The sequence below is a fragment of the Pinus tabuliformis genome, chromosome 8 (genome assembly GCF_031772625.1).
Source record: "Pinus tabuliformis cultivar Carrire ecotype Pingquan chromosome 8, CPIR1, whole genome shotgun sequence".
In the NCBI taxonomy this organism is placed as follows: Eukaryota; Viridiplantae; Streptophyta; class Pinopsida; order Pinales; family Pinaceae; genus Pinus; species Pinus tabuliformis.
The window spans coordinates 1,636,046,695-1,636,067,591 of NC_142294.1; positions in this window are offsets into that span (position 1 = coordinate 1,636,046,695).

Genomic DNA, 20,897 nt, shown 5'->3' on the forward strand with positions numbered 1-20,897 from the left:
TGCACTCTCAATGATGGAAGCAGAGTATGTTGCTGCTATAAAGGCTAGTAAAGAAATGATTTGGGTACAAAGGTTTATGGATGAATTAGATAAGAAGCAGGAGTTGGGTAGGTTATATAGTGACAGCCAGAGTGCCATACACCTTGCAAAGAAATCTACATTTCATTCCAAGACTAAACATATACAACTTAAGTACCCTTTCATACGATCAGTGTTGGAAGATGGATAGTTGAAGCTGGAAAAGATACACACTAGCGAGAATCCTGCAGATATGTTAACAAAAGTTGTAACTAGGAAGAAACTGAGATTCTGCTTAGTTTCAATTGATCTTCAAGTATGTTGATGAAGATGAGAAACAAATAGGGTCAAATTGAAGTCATTTTCCAGAAAATGAAGCAGTGATGGAGTTGTTATAATTAGTCTCCAAGTGGGAGATTGTTGGGTGTGGAGCCTGATTATATTCTTTATTCAGAGGTATCACCACATTAGACCCAAGTTTGTAATGTGGCGGAAATGCTGCCCATAAATGTACGCCGCCAAGGGGGTCCAGGGTGGGTGACTATGATTATTTGGAGCCCCCCCGGCGGGGGATATAGGGGAGTGCTGCCGAAGCTAAAAATAGATGTAAAATTTCTAGTCATAAAATATTGTAATTTCGTAGTCAATCTGGGCCGTTCATTAGGCAGAGATTTGACAGTAGAAGTTATGTTTAATTCAGGGTTTTTTTCCCTAGAAGGCAACCTCTCACTATATATGAGGGAATTGAATTGCGTCTATGTAGATCTATATTTTGAGCGAGAAAGAGAGATGAGATTGTGTGAGAGAGAAGAGGGAATTACAACAGATCTACTACATGTTGTATCTCTTCATTTTGTTGGATAATATAAAAGGAAGGATTGGCTATTTCTCCATGGACGTAGCCCAAATTGGGTGAACCACGTATATCTGTGTCTCTCTTGTTTTATGTGTTTTCTGTGTTTATATTTCTGCAATATATTTTATTTGTTCGATTTCTTTGTAATATATAATTTTCTAACATGAGTCTGTGTGGGAGTTGGATCAATGATTCAAGGTGTTAATGGGACAAGTAAGCTTTAGCATACCCCTAGAACAACATAAATAATGTTTTATAGTTGCACTGCTGCTACATATCAAGTTACCCTTGATGCATTAAAAGATCATGACTTAAGCCAAAGCATTAGAGATTGAAATGAAGTTGGAAGCCTCACCGATGGGAGATACTCTTGCAAGAGTATAACAAATTTAGAGACAGCTAGCAAATTTGACCTTGGAATTGCAAGAGCTCAAGAAAGGTAAAGAAAGTAGACCAGAAGTGTGGTGTACAAAATGTGAAGCGGAGGGCCATTATAAGGATCAATGCCTTGTGTTTAGAGATTACTTGGCAAGTGGAGCACCTAATCTAGTAAATCCAGGATCAAGTTTGTGGTACAATATTAGTAGAACAAGAGGCGAACATCGCTCTGAAGATTTCTATTTATTACAAAAGTACGTACAGACCCCAAAGTAGTTATTTCCCAACTTTTGTAAGCTAGTGGGCCATGATGAGAGAAATTGTCAAAGTTATGAGTTGATAATGTATCACACTACTAATTCTTATAGACTGCAACCTGAAGGACATACACACAAGGATCTAGGCCAACATGTTGGTCGAGGATGTGGATGAGGATGAGGATGAGGAGCTGGTCAAGGACCTGGCTAGATTCTCTATTATAGCTCTCGACATGCAGGACACTTAGCAAGAGACTGTCAGAACCCTACTACAACCTGCAACTACTATAAATGTTTTGATCATGTAATAGAATAATGTTCCATTCTTATTGTGAATATGTAGGAAAAAAGGATCCGGCAGCCCATGGAAAATATTAAAATGAAGACCGCTGACCCAAGAGAGGATGGACTATGCATCAACACTGTAACAAAGAGTGGAGCTGTGATGGGAGACGATAAAGGTAAAAAGAAAGTAGAAGAGACATGGGTAAGAAAGACTACAGAAAAGTGTTAGGCCCCTATACTACTAGTGTAACCCCTTATTTTTATTAGTACAAACCCCTTATTATATTGTTGTACTCATGTAGTCCCCATATTGTTATTATTGTGCCCCATAGAAGCCCAATATTGTTATTATTGTGCCCTTACATTATTCTTGTTATGTTGGCTCTGATTATATTATGACCCCTTAGACTCCTATATATAGAAAGGAGGTCTAGTCATTTGTATCATCCAAGAATTGTTCATTTATGTAATGTAAATGAGGTTGAACCCTTGAAGAGGCTGAATTCTAAGGCGTTGATCTATCTTTTCTATCTTTTTGTGAGCTGATTTCATAACATTTGGTATCAGAGCTTTGGATTCTAGGGTTTCACTGCTCCAAATAGGTCATCATGGCATTTTAGCTATAACTTTTTTCTGCGACGTTTCAGAAGCAAAAATAAAAACCCATTTGAGACAAAAACACATTGAACCTCGAGTCCGAATTTTAGAGCTTTTCATGCTATATTTGCGGAGATATGATCTGAGGAAGTTGGTCCTTTTGTAGACTATTGAATTACATTCCAAACGTATGACCTGGGGAAAATCGTCATAATTTTCTCTTTGAGCATTGGATTGAAATTTAGTAAGAAGGTCATCTTGGGAGATTGTGCATAACTCTTTCTTGGAGAATCTAAATTCGATCAGACTGGTGGCATTGGAAAGAGGACGCAGAGGGCTATTGCAGGTTGCAATTTCAGAACTAGAAGATCCGAAATTACAGAGTTACAGTCATTTCAAGATCGAGATCCTAAAATCAAGAAAAAGCGAGATGAGGAAGTTTGACGGCAATGATCCGGTAAATTGGATACTACAGATGGAGAAATATTTTGATCTAGAGGGTGTACCATTGTTACAAAAGGTATGTATTGCATCTTTATATTTAGAACCAGATCAATTTTTATGGTATAAAGGGTTTTGTTCTCATAAACCACTTGTTACGTGGTCAATTTTCATGGAGGAAATGATAGAACATTAGGATAGAAAGAGAAACACCTTGTTTAGCTAATTGATAAATATCAAACAAAAGTGTTCAATGGAAGAACACATTGAGGACTTTAAAAAATTGAATATAAGGGTAAATGATATTCCACAAAAGCAAAGGATTGATGTCTTCATAGGTACTTTAAAGGATAACATTCAACATGAGCTTCATCTTTGGGAACCTGATTCATTGGAGAAGGCATTCAAGTGGGCAAGAAAAATTGAAAGAGAAATTATGGAAACAAGGAATCCAACCGCTCATGAATATAATTATGGACGTTTTTCTTCTCCTAGACTTCCACAACCTACAAGGGTGACACCACAACAATTGGAAGAGAAAGAGAAAAAGGGCTTTGTTACAATTGTGATAGAAAATGCACTAAAGGTCATAAGTGTGTTGAGAAGAAATTATTTTACATAGATTATGAAGAGGAGGAAGAAAAGGATCAAGAAAAATCAAAAGAAGAGTATATACACTAGGAACCAACCCCAGAGAAAGAATAAATGAATCCGACCATAGCTTGTAAAGCATTGGTAAGAATTACCACTCCTCAAACTCTCAAGATAGAAGGACATATCAAGAAGAAAAAGGTTCAATAAGTGAAAGATCACATCAAGAAAGAAGAAATGAATCCAACCATATCTTGTAATGCATTGGCCGGAATTACCACTCCTCAAATTATCAAGATAGAAGGACATATCAAGAAAAAAAATGTTCAAGAAGTGAAAGATCACATCGAGCATCAAGAAATGAATCCGACCATATCTTGTAAAGCATTGGAAGAAATTACCACTCCTTCAAACCCTAAAGCTAGAAGGACATATCAAGAAGAAAAATGTTCAAGCAGTGAAAGATCACATCGAGCATCAACAACAGCTTCTACAACTTTTAAAGGATAATGCCACTTTGGTGCAGAATCGAATGAAACAACTGGTAGATGAACATCACAATGAAAAATGTTTTAATGTAGGTGATTGGGTATTTTTATGGCTACATCTCAAGCAAGCTATTTATGAGAAGGAAATGTTGGCAATACTACATGCACTTAAGAAATGGCAACCTTACCCAATGGGAAGACACTTCAAGGTAAAAATGGATCATGATAGTCTTAAATTCTTTTTAGAACAAATATTATCTATAGAAGAATAGAAAAAATGGGTCACAAATATATTGGGTTATGAGTTTGACATCATCTATAGAAAAGGGAAGCAAAATTTTGTTGCAGATTCACTCTCAAGAAAGGATGAGGATGTGGAAGCATTGTTTTATGCTATTTCTATTATCCAACCAGATTGGATAAATGAAGCAAGGGATGAATATAAGAAGGATGAAGAAGTGTGGCCACTTATTCAAAAGTTGCAGAAGATCCCAATTCAAACAATATTGTTAGAACTTGAAGAGGAAGGAAAAATCATATTGGAATCTGGAGTAGTCATAGAAACAAAAACCCAACAACTACGAAATTGATCAATTTCAGAGTATCTCATCAAGTGGAAGAACTTACCTGATGAATATTCCACATGGGAGGACAAGAATTGTATATAGAAGCATCAAGAACTACTCAAGCGTTGAGGACAACACTTTTTGAAGGAGAGGGGCATGTTAGGCCCCTATACTACTAGTGTAAGACCTTATTGTTATTAGTACAACCCCCTTATTATATTGTTGTACCCATGTAGTCCCTATATTGATACTATTCTGCCCCATAGAAGCCCACTATTGTTATTATTGTGCCCTTACGTTATTATTGTTATGTCAGCTCTGATTATATTATGACCCCTTAGACTCCTATATATAGAAAGGAGGTCTTGTCATTTGTATCATCTAAGAATTGTTCATTTGTGTAATGTAAAGGAGGTTGCCCCCTCGAAGAGGCTTATTTCTAAGGCGTTGATCTATCTTTTCTATCTTTTTGTGAGCTGGTTTCATAACAAAAAGGCCCTTGGGTTTAGTATCCAAAAGAAAAAATAAACATTCATGGGAATAAAGAGAAGCTTCATAGATGTTGAGGCTTTAACATATAGTATGCACCCGAAGTTAATGCCAAAGAAGGATTGTGACAAAGTGTCTACTATGACGCAAGAATCAGATCTGAGAATTTTGAAGTCCTTTTTACAGACTTGAATGAAGCTATTGAGGAATCAAAAGGCTGTTGAGGGACTCCAGGAGTTGATAGAATCCTGTGATAATAAATAGATACTGTCAAGTGATCTGTGCGTAGTTAACAATTTACATCAACACAAGAAGAGAACGAGGAAGTGAGATTAACTATGCAGAATAGGGAATATGATATGGATCAGGTAATCCTGGATTTAGGATCTGATGCCAACTTGTTACCTATGAAAACTTGGGAGTCAATGGGAAGACCAAAGTTTCAATGTTTGCCAATACAGTTGAGGATGGATAACCAAAAAAAGATTGTCCTTATGGGAAGGTTACCTGGTGTCATAGTAGACATCGAAGGTGTCTAAACTGTTGTAGACTTAGAAGTGATTGAAATTGTAGATGATAGCAACCCTTATCCGACACTGCTCAGATTGGATTGGGATTTGATAATTTGGCGATAATCAATTTGAAGAAGAGAAAAATGGTGTTAGAAAAAGATGATATGAGGGTCATTCTCCCTCTAGACCCCTCAGAAGGAGTGCATTATACAGAGCTTATTCGCAATGAGTAATGTGAAGAAGATGTCAACAACATTTATCAGATAACAACTAAGGAGGAAAATTGGATTAATCCCACTAAAGATGGAAAATTGGGTTGGGAACAAGACAGTCTTATACTTCAGATTCTGAGGAAGAACTGGAAAATTGGCAGAACAGGTTATATGAAGTTTTTACCACAAAATTACTTCGTTGCATAACTTTTGAGGTATGTGATTTTCCATGATGGGATCGGAGATGTAAGCCTTTTTATTGATGAATATGAAAGAGAAATATGATAAGAACAAAGGTTTCAATCTTTGGATGTAGCCCTAAAGGCTACACCCGCTAGATTATGGGGTACTCATAAAAGAAATATAACAGATTGGCAATGTCAAAGATTAATGTGGATCTGGTTTGGCTCAATCGAAACAAAAATATAAGTTAAGTATGATGGAAAGGTTGATCCCGGGGAGCATATTCATCATTGTGCTTCGGTTTGGAAATAAATTCCAGAACAAGAGTGGGTACATGGGTTTATCCACACACTAGAAATGATTCCTATGAATTGGTATCTTGAAACAAAACTGTGACATGGAATTGCGAAATAGAAAAATTTGGTTGAAGGGTTCATGCTAAATTTTAGTTTTGAAGATGATTTTCCATGTATAGACTCAGATCTTTAGGAAATCAAAGAAAATATTTTGAGAATGAAGCTCCATTAACTTGGTAGCATGATTGGGTTGCACAGTTACAAAATGCATTGGAGTGTTATAATATCACTATCGAAGAAGGTGAAGATCCGTGCAAAATTGATATACCAAAATCGAAAGGGTGTTGTGAAGTTGCTGGACCAACACTAGAAATACAAGATATAACGTAGCTAGTAAAAACACATAATGTGAATATTGGGACAGAGGAAGACTCGAAGATCGCAATGATTGGAGACTATTGGAATGCAAATATAGTTAGTAAAATCAGAGAGATGCTACATGAACACTAGGAGTTATTCCCTACAAAATTTTTAGAAATGAAGGGAATATTAGGGTACCTAAGAGTAATGAGGATCCCTCTGAAACATGATGCGAAGCTTGTGAAGCAAAGACCCTATAGGTTTAATCTGAAATACAAGGAAATAGTGAAGGAAGAACTAGAAAAAATGTTAGTAGCATGGATTATCGAACCTATCAAAGAGTCTGAATGGGTAAGTCCCATGATATTTTAGGAAAAGAAGACTAAAGGAGAGATCATAATTTGTGTTGACTTGAGGAAACTAAATGATGCATGTGTGCATGACCCTTTCCCTACATCATTTACAGATGAAGTATTGGACAATGTAGCAGGTCACGAGGCCTATTCTTTCACAAATGGCTTTTCGGGTTACCATCAGATCAAAATTGTGCCAGAAGATAGACATAAGACAACTTTTGAAATAAAGTGGGGCTCATTTTAGTACTGGTGATGCGTTTTGGCTTGAAGAATGCGCCTGCCATATTTTCTAGAATTGTAGTCACAACATTTAAGGAGTACATACATAAATTACTGGAAGTTTACTTTGATGATTGGATAGTCTTTGGGCTATTAAAGAAGCATATTGCAAGATAAGTCTTATGTTGGATACATGTGGGTAACATCAGATTTCACTTAACTTGAGGAAATGTATATTTTGTGTGCCTTTTTTGGCTTAGTGGGTCCTAACCCAGGTTCAGAGTTAGCTGTACCAAACAAATCCCTACACTACTAGCCCTTTCGGCATCAATCCACAGACGACGACTCAAGCATCACTCGAAGCAGTATGGGGGGATGCTAGAACCAAGTTTCTATACCCAGAGATCAGTGTGATGTCATTTTGTGCCCTAAATATTCCTTCACTCAAATCGATAATCCCTTATGGCTTATCGATATAACTTCCTTTAACCAGCCTCTAGACCTCCGTGAAGGCCTGCGACTGTCTTTCGCGGACGTTGAATATACTAATCAACTACTTACATGCACCAAAGATCGTTCTTAACACCATAATTACCCCGATCAAATTAAGTTTTTGATAGCTTCAACATATAAAAATATAATCTTCACGTAAACAATTAACAACAATTGCGTTCATATAACAATATAAATCGTGTAAAATTGCGCATCAATACATCATTATTTCATAAGCCGAACGTTCATCACAACATAAAGAACATTCATTCATAACAGAAGTAAATAGGTAAAACACAAGAATTTATGCAATAATGTTCATTATTAATACTCAGTTCAATTTACAGACACAAGACTTCCCTATGCACTCAGCTGCAGGGGTTTCACAGACTCAGTTGCAGACTCTACTCTAGGCCTCTGCGCATATAGTTGCAAAACCTTTCTTCCTACTCTTCTTCGCTAACTCTCTAGACTTCTCCCATAGAAAAACTTCATTACTCTTCCTTAGACACCCCAGGCACACTTATTTATACAATCCCATGGTTTCCGGACCATGGGTAGATCCTCAAAAAGATGACTCAACTTACATAAAGAAGGGTAAATCCCTTTATGACTCTTTAACTATCTCTACACTCTGTGACCATAATTTGCGGATACTTTACATTTTTATACAACAAAACTTCGGCTTTTGCCCCAAAATTGACCCCAAGGGACCCCATCCCAACAACCTTGTGGCATTCTCTTGGGGAATATTGTTTCAAAACAAGGTTTTCTAGTGGATCCCGCGAAGATACCATTCATTGTGAAGTTTCCAGCACCGAAAATAGTGAGACAACTGCGCATGACGCTTGGACACAATAGTTATTACATAAAGTTTATAAAGGGGTATGTGTTGGCTTATGGGGGCTTGACCCAGGTTTAGCATTAGTGTTATAGACATTTTTGTGCCTTACAGCTCTAAGCATGAAATGTCCATAAACCAAGGGATCCTAAGTCCCTAAAAGTGTTGTTCCGACCCCTAAAGGAACAAGGTCAACAAATTACAGCTTCTCCCAGAAGTTCTCCACCAGAAACTGCTCAGAATCAGTCAAATCAGGATCATTTCAGCTGCTCCACTGGCTAGCTGTGTTGCATAGCACCCAAATACACTAGCTAGGTGTGTTGCAACGCACCTAAATGCACTACCAGGGTGCGTTGAGCGGGAAATGACAAATGGCAGTGTCATTCCGCAAGGTGGAAAGACAATGGAAGCTTCCAGAATCTTCTCCAATGACACTTGCCTCACTGAGTTCGACCAAGGATGAGTAAGAAGCTCTCAGTCTCCAAGTGGAAGCAAGAACTGACAGAGAGAAGCCACTAGTCAAATCATAAGCTGACTCATCCTCCTTGCATACATCTATATATGGATCCCTCATCCCAGAGATCCAGGGGTTGGAATTTTTTACATTGCAAAGAATTGCTGTTGGTTTTGAGATAGATATCAGAGTATTGGGTGATTTATGCTTTGGTGGAGGTGAAGAGGGGCTTCTTTGCTGGGAGGTTGATGCTGGATCAGGAATCATCGGTTGTAACTCCTCCTGGATCTTCTTGTTATATCAATAAAACTATTTGAGTTTCTCCTACATGCTTGTGTATCATTGATGTTTGTTACATTTGTATGTTTATCTTAAATCTGATCCTAAGCTTTTTATGAATATAAACCCATGTCTTTGTATAGTTTCCTTCTTCTGTGATCTTGCATGTATTTGGTGAAGCTGGGCAAGTAAGGGAGCAGGTAGCGGGAAGCTGTCAAAGAGGAGAGAGATTGGTTCAAAGGACTAGCGCAAGACACAAGTTGGTTCATCCTATTCCTCTTTGTTTATAGTTCATAAAGAAGAATACAAAAGTAGTTTTTCTCTGTTTGTTTCTAAGGTCACTGTCACACCTTAGTGGGATAGGGTCATTCTAAATAGACACTTTTCCCGGTAACAAAATGGCGACTCGGCTGGGGATCGTGTCTAGTTAGTTTGTTTGTGTTTCTCTTGTTGTTTGTTTCAAAAACTTAGAAGTAGCAATCGAACTGCATTTGCCATTAACAAATGCAAAGTAGACATCTGCTGCTTCAATCCATTTACTGGATCTATTTATGATTTGAACAACTGATTCACAAATGATCTGATTGCCCTTTGTGATAGCTCTTACACCTTTCTTAAATCTACCCTCTGATTGTGCATTACTGATTGCTTTTACTCGGCCAAAAACCATAGATTAAACTGCAAACCGTGACCCAGAACCCGGATAGAATTCTCGTTTCTGCCCCAGCGCAGGCTCTGTAAAGAGGTTCTGCATTTCAACACACTTCCCGAGAGGGCTACCTGTGCTGCAATGCAGTTTCTCTGTGTAACAGGTGCGCTGATCAGCCTAGCCCTGTGCAGCTGAGGTTCTTTGCTTCATATTTTCAGTTTTATCTCTGATTTTTGCAGCATGTGATCAGTGTATGTGTCTGTTTAAAAACCCATTTTCCCTGCCGTAATTCCGCCTCCTTTGTACAAAAAGACTGTAGATGTTTTTGTGTGTTTGTGGCGTCGTTTACAATTTTCCATTGCAAAAGTAGAATAGTCATACTGTCGTCCTTTGATTTAGATCTGTCGCAAGTGTCGATTTTGATCTTAGGAGAAAGTTTATTTGCTGTTGAGAGTCGATTATGCTTTTACTTTGCCTTTGGTTTGAATGTGTGACTTTCTAGTGTCGAAACGAGTATTTATTTCAAAATCATAAAGTGTCGTAATCATCTCTACCTTTTGATTTCGAAAAGAAGCTTGTTTGTGTTTGTCACTTGAAAGCAAATCCAGATTTGTACATCAACTTTCTTTTTAGGCATCAATATTAAGAAAGTGAAAAACAAATACATGCACATGTGCATTTGCATATTGACAGTCTGTTTGGCTTGATTTAGGAAAGTGCATTTACGGTGTGCTCTTTGCTCTTTGTGAAAAGATTGTGTCTTTCTTTTCCCTTTGTAGCTAGGATTTTCATTGCTGAAAAGAGATAAAAGTTTGCTTATCATCTTTAGATTTCATTTTAGGAATTACATCTACATCTCGTGGTGAACCCAAAAGGAAAACTTCATAAGAAAGATCAACTTAAAATAAATTCAATGAATCTAACAACGCTTTGGAACTTGACGCACAACATTTAGAGGTCTAGGCTAGAGACGTATTCCAGCGTCGTAAAGCCTGGTAACTGTTGTCCTCACTAATGGTTGGGTGATTCCTCCACTTTGAGACGATAAGTGCCAATACGGACTTGTGCTCCCATGTATCGTCGAGCACATATTGGGAGACCCCTATAGGCTTAAAACCTTTTATCCATAGGAAGCCGTGTTAGCCGCCCTACTGATCGCAATGCACCGAACACAGCATTCGGGAAGATTGACTGTCGTACCGTAAAAAGTATTCTGCAGTTTTGCGATTGGTTTGGTACTCCCTCTACCTAGATCTCCAGAGCAGTCCCTTTCGTTCCTTTTGAGACTCCTTAACGGAAAAGGTCCATCTGAGCACTTGTCACTTCAGGCTCATTAAAAATCGAAGGAGACTAGAGTCATCTTTTGTTTTTTCTCGACTCTTAAAAATTGAAAAAACAAGTTGTGTCAAAGCGTCTAAAAATTTATTTTAAACGGAATATTCATACCCTTTTCCTGCATTGATCTTAGGTTGAGAAAATGGAGTCTACCAACCAAGGAATTCCCCTTGGTGGAAATCCTAGTCCCTTTTCCTCTTGGGGAGATGTTGGTGCGCCCCATATGGCCACATTGTCACTTCCAAGACTGACAATTGGCTTGCCAGTATGGCTCTCCTCAACCAATGTCGTTCAGAACACCACTATTCCTGAACAATTGAATCAGCAATTAGACGAGTCCAGAGTTGCCCACCAGCCTTCTACTTCCTATAATTCTTCCTCTCCTCCTTCCTCTTCGCTTGACGGAACTGGTAAAGCTAAAAACCAAGTTCCTAAGGAGAAGAAGGAAAAGAAGAAGAAAGAGAAGAAGAAGAAGGAGCCAAAGGCGAATGGGGGAAAACGAGTGTCGTCTAACGAAAATCCACACACTGCACCGACCAGGCCTAAATCACCATGTGTCATTTGCAAAGGAGACCACTTTCACAGAGATTGTCCTTGCATCCCCCGGATACTAAGGGACTGGTCTCCTTGTTTGCACAATCCGGTGTCATCAACCTCTGGAGATCATGTTGAAAGCACAACGTTAACTAGTGAAAGTGAAGCCCCAGGACAAAAAGGGACCAGATTTCCTTGTAAACTGTGCAAAGGCAATCATGCCCTCCACCATTGTCCCTTCTTAGACGAAGCTAAAAGAGTTTTGGATGATCATCCGGTTTCACCGTTACGACTTCCTCCTGGATATAAAAAACTCTTGCTGAGTCCGTCACTAGTTGAGAATCCAGCTAGCCCGCTCAAGTGGTCGGCTGAAGTGCCTATCATTGAAGATAAACCAACTGAATCCATACCAGATGAAAGTCAAAAGGTCGAGGCGGCAGTTGACCTGGTCTTGCCTTCAGAGGTTTCATCTTTAGATGATACAATCACTGAAGAGAACAAGGATGACACCGTCCAAATTCTCTTCATAAACACAGACTCCGATGAACATGGGGGCAATCCACCCGTTCCTTTACCGCAGGAAGGAAGTTCGTCAGAGCTATACCCGGCCGTCTACTTGGTCCCACCTCCAAGCAACCTAGTTGTCTCCTTCGACTGGAATCAACTAGGCAGACCCCGCCTACCAGCAAGCATACCATTCCGAATTATCGTTCAAATATATAGAATGGTCATGGCTGGTACCATCATAGATGAGGGGGCTTCTGTGAGTATCATTTCCTCTACTGCTTGGAAAGCGCTTGGTTCGCCATCACTTTTGCTTTAGATGAGAAATCTGACAGGCTTTGATAAAGGAACCAGTCGACCTTTAGGGATCCTTCCTGATGTGCCCATAACATTGAGAGGGAAGATAGTTCGCATGAACGTAATGGTTGTTCAAGGACCCTTGGATTATAACCTACTCCTTGGATGAGACTATATTTATTGCATGGGGGCCATTGTCTCCTCACTCTTTAGAGTAATGTGTTTTCCGCACGAAGGAAGAGTGGTCAAGCCCGTGGACCAGCTTTCATTTCCCGGATCACGCATAGCAAATAGTCATATACCATCCCTAAATGGTATTTTCACGCAAGAAATTTCTCAATCTCCAGTCCGTCCTCCCGATGAGCGCGATTAATTCCGAGGGATATGACTAAAACCCAGGGGGCATGCATCCTGGTCTGCTTCGGCAGGAAAACTTTGGGTATAGAGTAGGTTTCCGCGAGAGAATATGCCTAGTCTGTAACCCCGTCCGTGAATGGAAGAGGGGGTTATTCTAGTATAGGATTCTCTTGTCAAAGTTATGTCAGGGATGGTCTCACTATATCATCTGTTCACCTTTGTTTATCTCGGTAGACATCGCCGAAGAAGTGTTTTGTTTACGCCGTAAATAGAACAATCTTTGGGTAACCTGTAAGAGGTAGTACCCTTCCTGATAAAACGAATGTTTTGTCAGCTCGAATAAAGGGTGACCCTTCCTGATTAAACGAATGTTTTGTCAGCTCGAATAGAGGGAGACCTCGAAACTCTGTTTTATACCTGGGGGCATGCAAACCTTTTGGAGTGCAAGCGAGGGGCGACTATTTATTTTTTAAATTTTTAGGACCTCTAACCCTTTAAACTCGTAGGATTAGTCGTCACCTAACTTGCATAAAGAAAGGATGTGGGGCAAAAATCTAAAAATTACCATTTTTATATGAGACATTCTTATCGTATGACTGGATTAATCGAGCAGTTTTAGCACATAGTTCAAGCTCGTTAAAAAATAAACATAAGACATGAGAAAATGTTTCCACCCGCGTTTAAGCTCATTAAAAAATGAACTATTCCCCGGTAAATAACCACCGTGAATGTAGTACTTCAACCATTAAAGCCTTGGTCGTGTTTGCACCATCACCTCCACTTTTTCATTGGCCGATCATTCACCTCCACTTGATTGTTTACCCATTTTGAGGAACAGCTGTGGTGGGTCCAGTATTGTAGCAATAATGCTACAACTCCTGGGGCTCCCTATCTCTAATTTTATCAACCCGGTAGTTCGTACAAACTTGGAAGCGACGGTGCTGTATGCACAAGTACTAGCTCTTGTCGCAGCTGTCACTTGGTCAGCTGGCACAAGTCCGCTAGGGCTCAGGCCAACTTCTATATGCTCTTCAGAAGAAGCTTTCTAAATGATGGACGAAGGCTATCTTGAGGGGAATTGATATACTTTGCAAAAGTGAACTGAAATCCAACCAAAACATGAAACCCTAGTAAACCCTAATTGGACTAGTTTGACCTCTATGATGCAATAATGAAAGTGAAAATGTCTAAAAAGGATGCCATTACCTCTAATGATGTGAAATGCATGAACTCAAACTACTTCTATGAAAAAGGACATTGTTTTTGTATTTTTTCTTAAGTGGATGGAGTGATTATGATTTTGTTTCTTATTAGGGTTTGGCTGTGCAGAGGTGGTGCGAAGGGAGAGAAAGCTTGGGAAAGGTCAGGATGGTTGGGAGAGGTCCCAGAGGGTCCCTAGCATTAGTCCACAGAGGTCTACAACATTCGATTGCTCGGCAACCAAGTTTGCAGGCTTCTACAGGATGTCTGCAGGGGATCCTACAGGAAACTAAGGAATTCTACAGGAAGTCTGCTAACTTCTACAGGATGTGCTGTAAGTGGAAGTTTTGGGTGATGGTGAAGTGATGGGATGGTTTGGGTGGATAGGTAAGGTGGAGATGGAGCTTGTGATGGCTCAGGGGCAGAGGAACAAGATGGAGAGAGAGTGCACGGAGTTGGTTTGTGGATAGAAGGATGGCAGCAACAAAAGGTCAAAAAGATGAAGCTACGTGGCAATGGATGAGTTGGAAGGCAAACGAGCTGAACAGAGGTCGAGTAGGTGGCTTGAGGAGAGGTTAAGAAGAAGAAGAAAGGAGTAGAATGATATGGAGCAGTGTAAATAAAACAAATGACTTATGTCTTGCACCAAAAACGAGAATTCATTAACCAGTGCTACCTGTGATTTTAAATCAATAACAGTGATGTAAATCATGAAGAAAAGTCGTGCATGGAATTGCAATGACGAAGTATGGCTCAAGAGAAAAAGTGCATGGAAGGATCCACGATTAAACCGACTGTGTTGCAGCTTGCATGAGAGTAGAAAAGACTACGTTTTTTTGGTGGCTGGTATAGACTGCACCCCAATCCCTAAACAGAGATGGCAGTGATCTCTAACAACCTTTTCTTGGAGCTCCTATGTATTACAAACCTCCTATCTGAATCTAAGCAGCTGAAAGTAATTTAATCTAAAACCAATCCTACTCAATCCTATTAACGAAATCAAATCAGCAAACTGTGTTCTTGAAATGCATATGAAAACAAGTAAACAAAATGCTGGAAAGAAAGGTGAATAACACTACAAGAAGAGGAGATCTATTGCTCTCAGGTTGGGCCCTAGCCGGAGAGCTATAGCTCCCTTAAAAGCTCAGAATTAGATCCAAATCTGCTTGCCTTTATTCATAATCAAAAGTCTGATGTCATGCCAAAACTAGCTTACAAAAACAAACATCGAGCTATGCTCCAAAAATTACAATATCAGTCCAAAAGTTCAAAAAGCCCCTAACAAAGGCTACGGCCTTCATATTTATACAAAATGAAGATCAAGCTGGCTTCCTCCATTCGTGGAGCTTGACTGTCCAACTGAGAGTCAAACTACTGTAAAACTGCTGATCCTGTAGAACGCGTTGGCTGCCTTTAAGCTCGGTGGGGAGAGCTGTTAGAGCTCGGAGTGAAGGTGAAAATCACGAGGAGGGTCATCAAGACTGTGGACAACCTCCCTATGAACCCACAATGTCACCTTTGCTGTCTCCTTGTCTCCTTTTGCGTGGTATTTTGCTCTCTTTAATGCCAAGAACCTGAAATCATCATGTATTAGTCACATAGATATAATGCCTGCCCTTCTTCCTACAAACAACACGAATATACTAAGAAATGAATGCATAAGTGGTAAAATATGAATGGTTGAGCAAGGTAAGTAGGCCAATATGAGCCCAAATTGTACCAAAAATTGGGGCTCATCATCACCCCCCAGCTAAACTATTTGCTCATCCTTGAGCAACTTAGTCCAAATCTTCATCCTTCATTGCTTTCACTGCTTCCCTTACATCCCAAGGCTCTGTGGTAGTGTCCTCCCTGTTGATATGAAACCCTGCTTTCCTGTTCACCTCTTCCCATTGTTGACTGTCATCCTCCTCTGTATTGCCTTCAGTCAACCCTAGCAGCAGTGGTGGGCTGAGTTTAAGGCCAATCCAGCTGGCCTGGAGGCTTTGCATGGACTTCTTGTAAAGGTCAACCCTTGCCAAGGCTTCCCTCATCCGAATGGGGGTATGGTACTCTCGGATTTTCAAGCTGTGTGCCAAGGTACTCCATCTGCGTGCACATGCTTGGGAAGTACTTTCTCCTAACAACCTTTCCATGTCTTCAAAGTGAGCTATGGCTTGGGCCTGTTGGTCCATAAATCTCAAGGAAGCTGTGGGATCAGTAGCCAACTGTTGGTGGGCTGAGATGAGTGCCACTGGATCCTCTGATTCTGCTCGAATGAACAGTGGCTCGCTCACTTCTCGGTTCATGACCGATTTTGCTTCAGCTGCTCTTTGATCCTCATGGTTTAACCATGAAGCGAATGCCATCAATTGCATATCACCCAAGGCAATATTGGGATCCCAGGAGACTTCATTAGGCAAAGCCAAATTGTGGAGGTAAAACTCTGCTAATTTGGCTTTGTCTTCTGACGAACTAGTACTGCACAATTCAGAAAATTGTTGTGGGTTTTGGATATGTGAAATACCTCTTTGTGCCAAGGTGTTTATTTGGAACTGCAGCCATTGATCTTTTAAGTACAATCCATAGGATTTTGCAGGAGGTCTGCACTGTATTGCCTCCATGGCCCAACTGGCCATGCAGGCCAATTGTGCTTCCTTTTGTTGCAGCTGTTCTTTTAGAGCTTGCACTTCAATTTTTGTTTGCTGTTCTGCTTCCTGTAGAAGTGTCATTGGCTCGTCAAGACCGGTGGTCAGCTCCTTTTTGCCTTGTTGTTATTTTGTGATATCTTTGGAGGATGTTCCTGCCCCTGCCCTTAGTTCCTGTAGCTGTAATCTCAGCTTCTGATTTTCTTCCTGTAGAAGCACACGTTGGCAATTAGCCACATTTTTAGCCATGGTGAATTCACTCCTGACCTCCTTGAGTTGCTCTTGTAAAGGGTCTATGTCCGCCACACCCTTTGATTTGGCGATCTGCATCCATGTGTGGGAACGGACTCTTTCTTCCTCTAATGCAAAAAATAAGGGTACAGTAAATTTCTACGGTATGATTTTGCCTGCCTCTAAAAAGGTGTAGTATGAACTCAGACTAGGCTGAGGGCTGGGCTCTGGTATATGTACTTCTTCTACCTCTTCAGGTGGCTCTACCTCACCCTCCTTTGGTGGTGATGAGGGTCCTTCTCCTTCCCTCTTCTCTGTTTCCTATAGCCGGGCCAGAGTGTCCTGTAGAACATTTTCAGCTTCCTGTAGCCGAGTTTTTTCAGTCAACAGGTCTAACCTTTCTTGCCACGTATTTTTCTTTGGACTCCCCTTCTCGTAGGTGACTGTGATCCTGGAGGGTGACTTTTCCTTGGGAGAAGCAGGTGTATCTTCGATGACAATCGGGCTGCTGGACGGAGGCTGTGGCTTGCCCGTCTTTATCCTAACACTTCTTCGAGCTTTAAAGTATAGAGGGGTCTCCCTCTTCCTCTTTTCTTTTGGCTTAGGTGGCGTGCTGAGGCCAGCTAATACAACTGCTACCTCCCGTGCCAGAATATCCACCTTCTTCTCTTTGGGTTTCACCTTTTCGGGGCTTCCTGTAGGAGCCCCTGTTTTGGTAATTTTCGGGCTTCCTGTAGAAGACCCTTTTGCCAATTTCGGGCTTCTTGTAGAAGACCCTTTCTCTGTTTTCGGGCTTCCTGTAGAAGCCTGTTTCTGCTTTCCTGTAGACACGGGTGTCACCACCTTTTCCTGCTTAGCCGCATGGGTTTTGCTTTTTGCTTTGGTTGCAGGTGCTGATGAGGTACTTGGGTTGACGTGGACCACCTCAGCTATGTCCATTCTGCTCTTCAACCTCTTTTCTCTTGCTGACAAGATGGGTGTGCCACCTTTTTCTTTGTCATCCTTTTCCTCATGCTTCTTCTTTTGTTCTTTCTTCTGCACTGTGGTCGGGGTCTTCTGGCCTTTTTCTCTCTTTCCCTCGGCCACTGCTTCTTGTTCCTCACTGCTGGAGGAACCCGTTTCTTCAATCAACATTTTAATGTCTCCATCTCTTGTCAAATTCCAGAATGATTCCCATGAGAGGGGAACCTTATATGAATGCAGCGCATCCTCCACAAGAAGCTTGATCAGCCCATGGTGTGCTATCTGATCTGGTATGCCCTCTTTTAGCTTTGTGGCACACTCAATTAGAGACTGCAACAGGAAATAAGGAATGCTCAGTTTTTGTTCTACAGGAAGATCAATCCGGTGCCTCAATTCAGTGAGCAACCGAAAGTGATATGCATACACGATGCTGAAACGGCCTTCACAAGTTATATATTTCATGATTTGCAAATTGACTTCATTCCATGGTGGCAGCAAGCTGGTTCTTCGCACCCCATTTTTGTCCTTTGAGAATTCCTCCTCAGATGGAAAGAATTCCTTCTTGGCTTGCTAGCTCAACTTTCTTTCTTCCTTATCCCATGGCAAACCCATCGGAAGTTCAGTGATCCGACTGATATATTGCGGGGTGAGCTTGAGGCTTAGACCTCTGAAGTTCACTGTGGCTAGTGTCTTGGATTTCGGCTTCAGAGCTTGCAAAAATTCTTTTGCCACTTCATCATCGTACCCCTGTAATTTGTCACAAAAAGATATCCATTGAACCCGTGTGAAGAGCTCTACCACTTCCTGGTTTTCCCTTAATTTGGCTGAATCAGTGGGTTCTCGTCTTATAAAACCACCCGGCATGATAAAACAAGTTTCTTAACCAGAGGTGGTGATTGTGGAAGAGATTTTGGTTTACTAAGACAGAGCGTAGAATGTCATGCACATAACCCACAAAACTTATCCCTGAGGAACTCACACAGTTTAATTACTCGACATCCTGTAGAATGACAGTATAGGCACAGCAGACAACAATTTCACCGTTTTTCTATGACCAGACTGTGGACGACAATCTTGCCACCTTTAATAACCAGTTGCATGAAGAGTTCAGGGTTACCTCTTTAATTGGCCACCTTTTTACGTGAGGCACCCGCTTTCCTGTAGAAAACTGTGTTCCTGTAGGATGACAGCGTTCCTGTAGAATGACAGCGTTCCTGTAGAATGCAGCGCGTGATTTTCGGGAGAGATTGCAGTCGGTTTGCGCCTTGGGCGTGCTTCTCAATCGCTCTGATAGCCAAAGGCTCGGCGTATCACACTGCAGAAGGATCAGGATGGCCGCTCGAGTTCAAACCAGTGGTTGCTAAATGCATGAATGCAATCTAGCCGATTAGATTTTGAATTTGGCGGAATCCGTGGCGCGGGGGTGAGCTGTCCCCGCCGGACCGTTGGGTGACGTCACCCCATCATTGAACTGTGCGTTCACTTGCTGCCGCACCAATTCCTGCGGATCTGCCGCCGCCTCTTCTATTGAACTCGTTTCCTCGACAGGATTTCTCTCACGTGCGTGCTGCCCATTTGTTTTGTTACGGCCGCCACCCATACATCCAACTAGACCATTAACTGGCCGACGTGGTCGGCCAACTGACCATACTGCCGCTCAACCCATTCACCTTTACACCTAAGCAATCAATCAAAGTAACATTCATGCAGTATGATGGAAGGAAGGGTCGAGACACTTACCTGCGTGGCTGTACACGATGTTTCGGCTCTTTGGACGCTGATGAGTCGATTTACCTGCTGCTGGCGGACTTACACAGGCCCGGAGGTCCATGTTCATGAGCTGCCGTCGATGGATGGGATGCTTCAGTTGAATGCGCCCACGTTTCCCTTCAGATGGCCTGCGCGGTGAATGGTATCCACTCTAGCAGGTTTAACTGTTACAGGACTCCCGCGGGATGTCTTGGAACAGTTCTTCCTCCTTGGGTGCATGCTACACGACGATGGATGGCCTCACGATCATGCTCTCAGAGCCTCGGGCTGACTGTGATGAATATGGTGCGAGATCTCTAACGCTTTTTCCTTTTACAGGTTGCTTTTTTCTCGAGACTCATCGATCTGCTTTGCTGGTGCAGGTACTTGGTTGCATGTCGACAAGGACGGTGGAGCAAGATAATAGCAATGTGCATGGTTGACAACCGTGGCATGCATGCGTCCAAACCGATCCTTAGCTGTTAGATCGCCTCATGAAATGAATTCTGGCCCGTTCTGAGCTTCTACAGGAAGCTTCCTGTAGAAATACAGCGTTTCCTGTAGAAAGGATGCGTTCCTGTAGAGAGTCTGCACCTTCCTGTAGAAGATCTGCATCTTCCTGTAGAAACTTTGCATTTCCCTGTAGAAAATCTGCGTCTTCCTGCAGAAGACTCAAGCTGGAATAAAATTGCACATACCTTGGAGAAAATGAGGATTCTTGGAGGAGGTGCTGGTGAGGTGTCCTTGCTGCATGATGAGGACCCTTGGCTTTGAGTTGAGAGGCTTCCTCTCCTCCATAGAACACTTGCATGCAATTTTACATAATGAATCTGCTGACCTTGTTTTTCTTTTGTTTTTTTTTTCTTTTTTCTCTTTTTTTTTGAAAGATAACAGGGGCGCCTCATTGAGGTTTTCACCCTTGCCATCTGCCTTGAGCGCCTCAAAGAGGTTTTCACTCAAGGATCTTTTTCCAATCTCTTTTTTCCTTTTTTTTTTGAAAGGACAATAGGGGCGCCTCAATGAGGTTTTCACCCCTACCACCTGCCTTGGGTGCCTCAGAAAGGTTTTCACCCAAGGATCTTTATTATTATATATATATATATATATATATATATATATTAGATTCTTCAGGGTATGCCCAAAGCAGAGGCAGAACCCTTCTCTATGACCAACACTGCCTTCTCTATAGTTTTGATGAACTCTTGTCTTGAGGGAGGCTTCCTGTAGATCTTCAATCGATGCCCATTGACAAGCATGGGGATGGCTTCCTCATCAATGGTC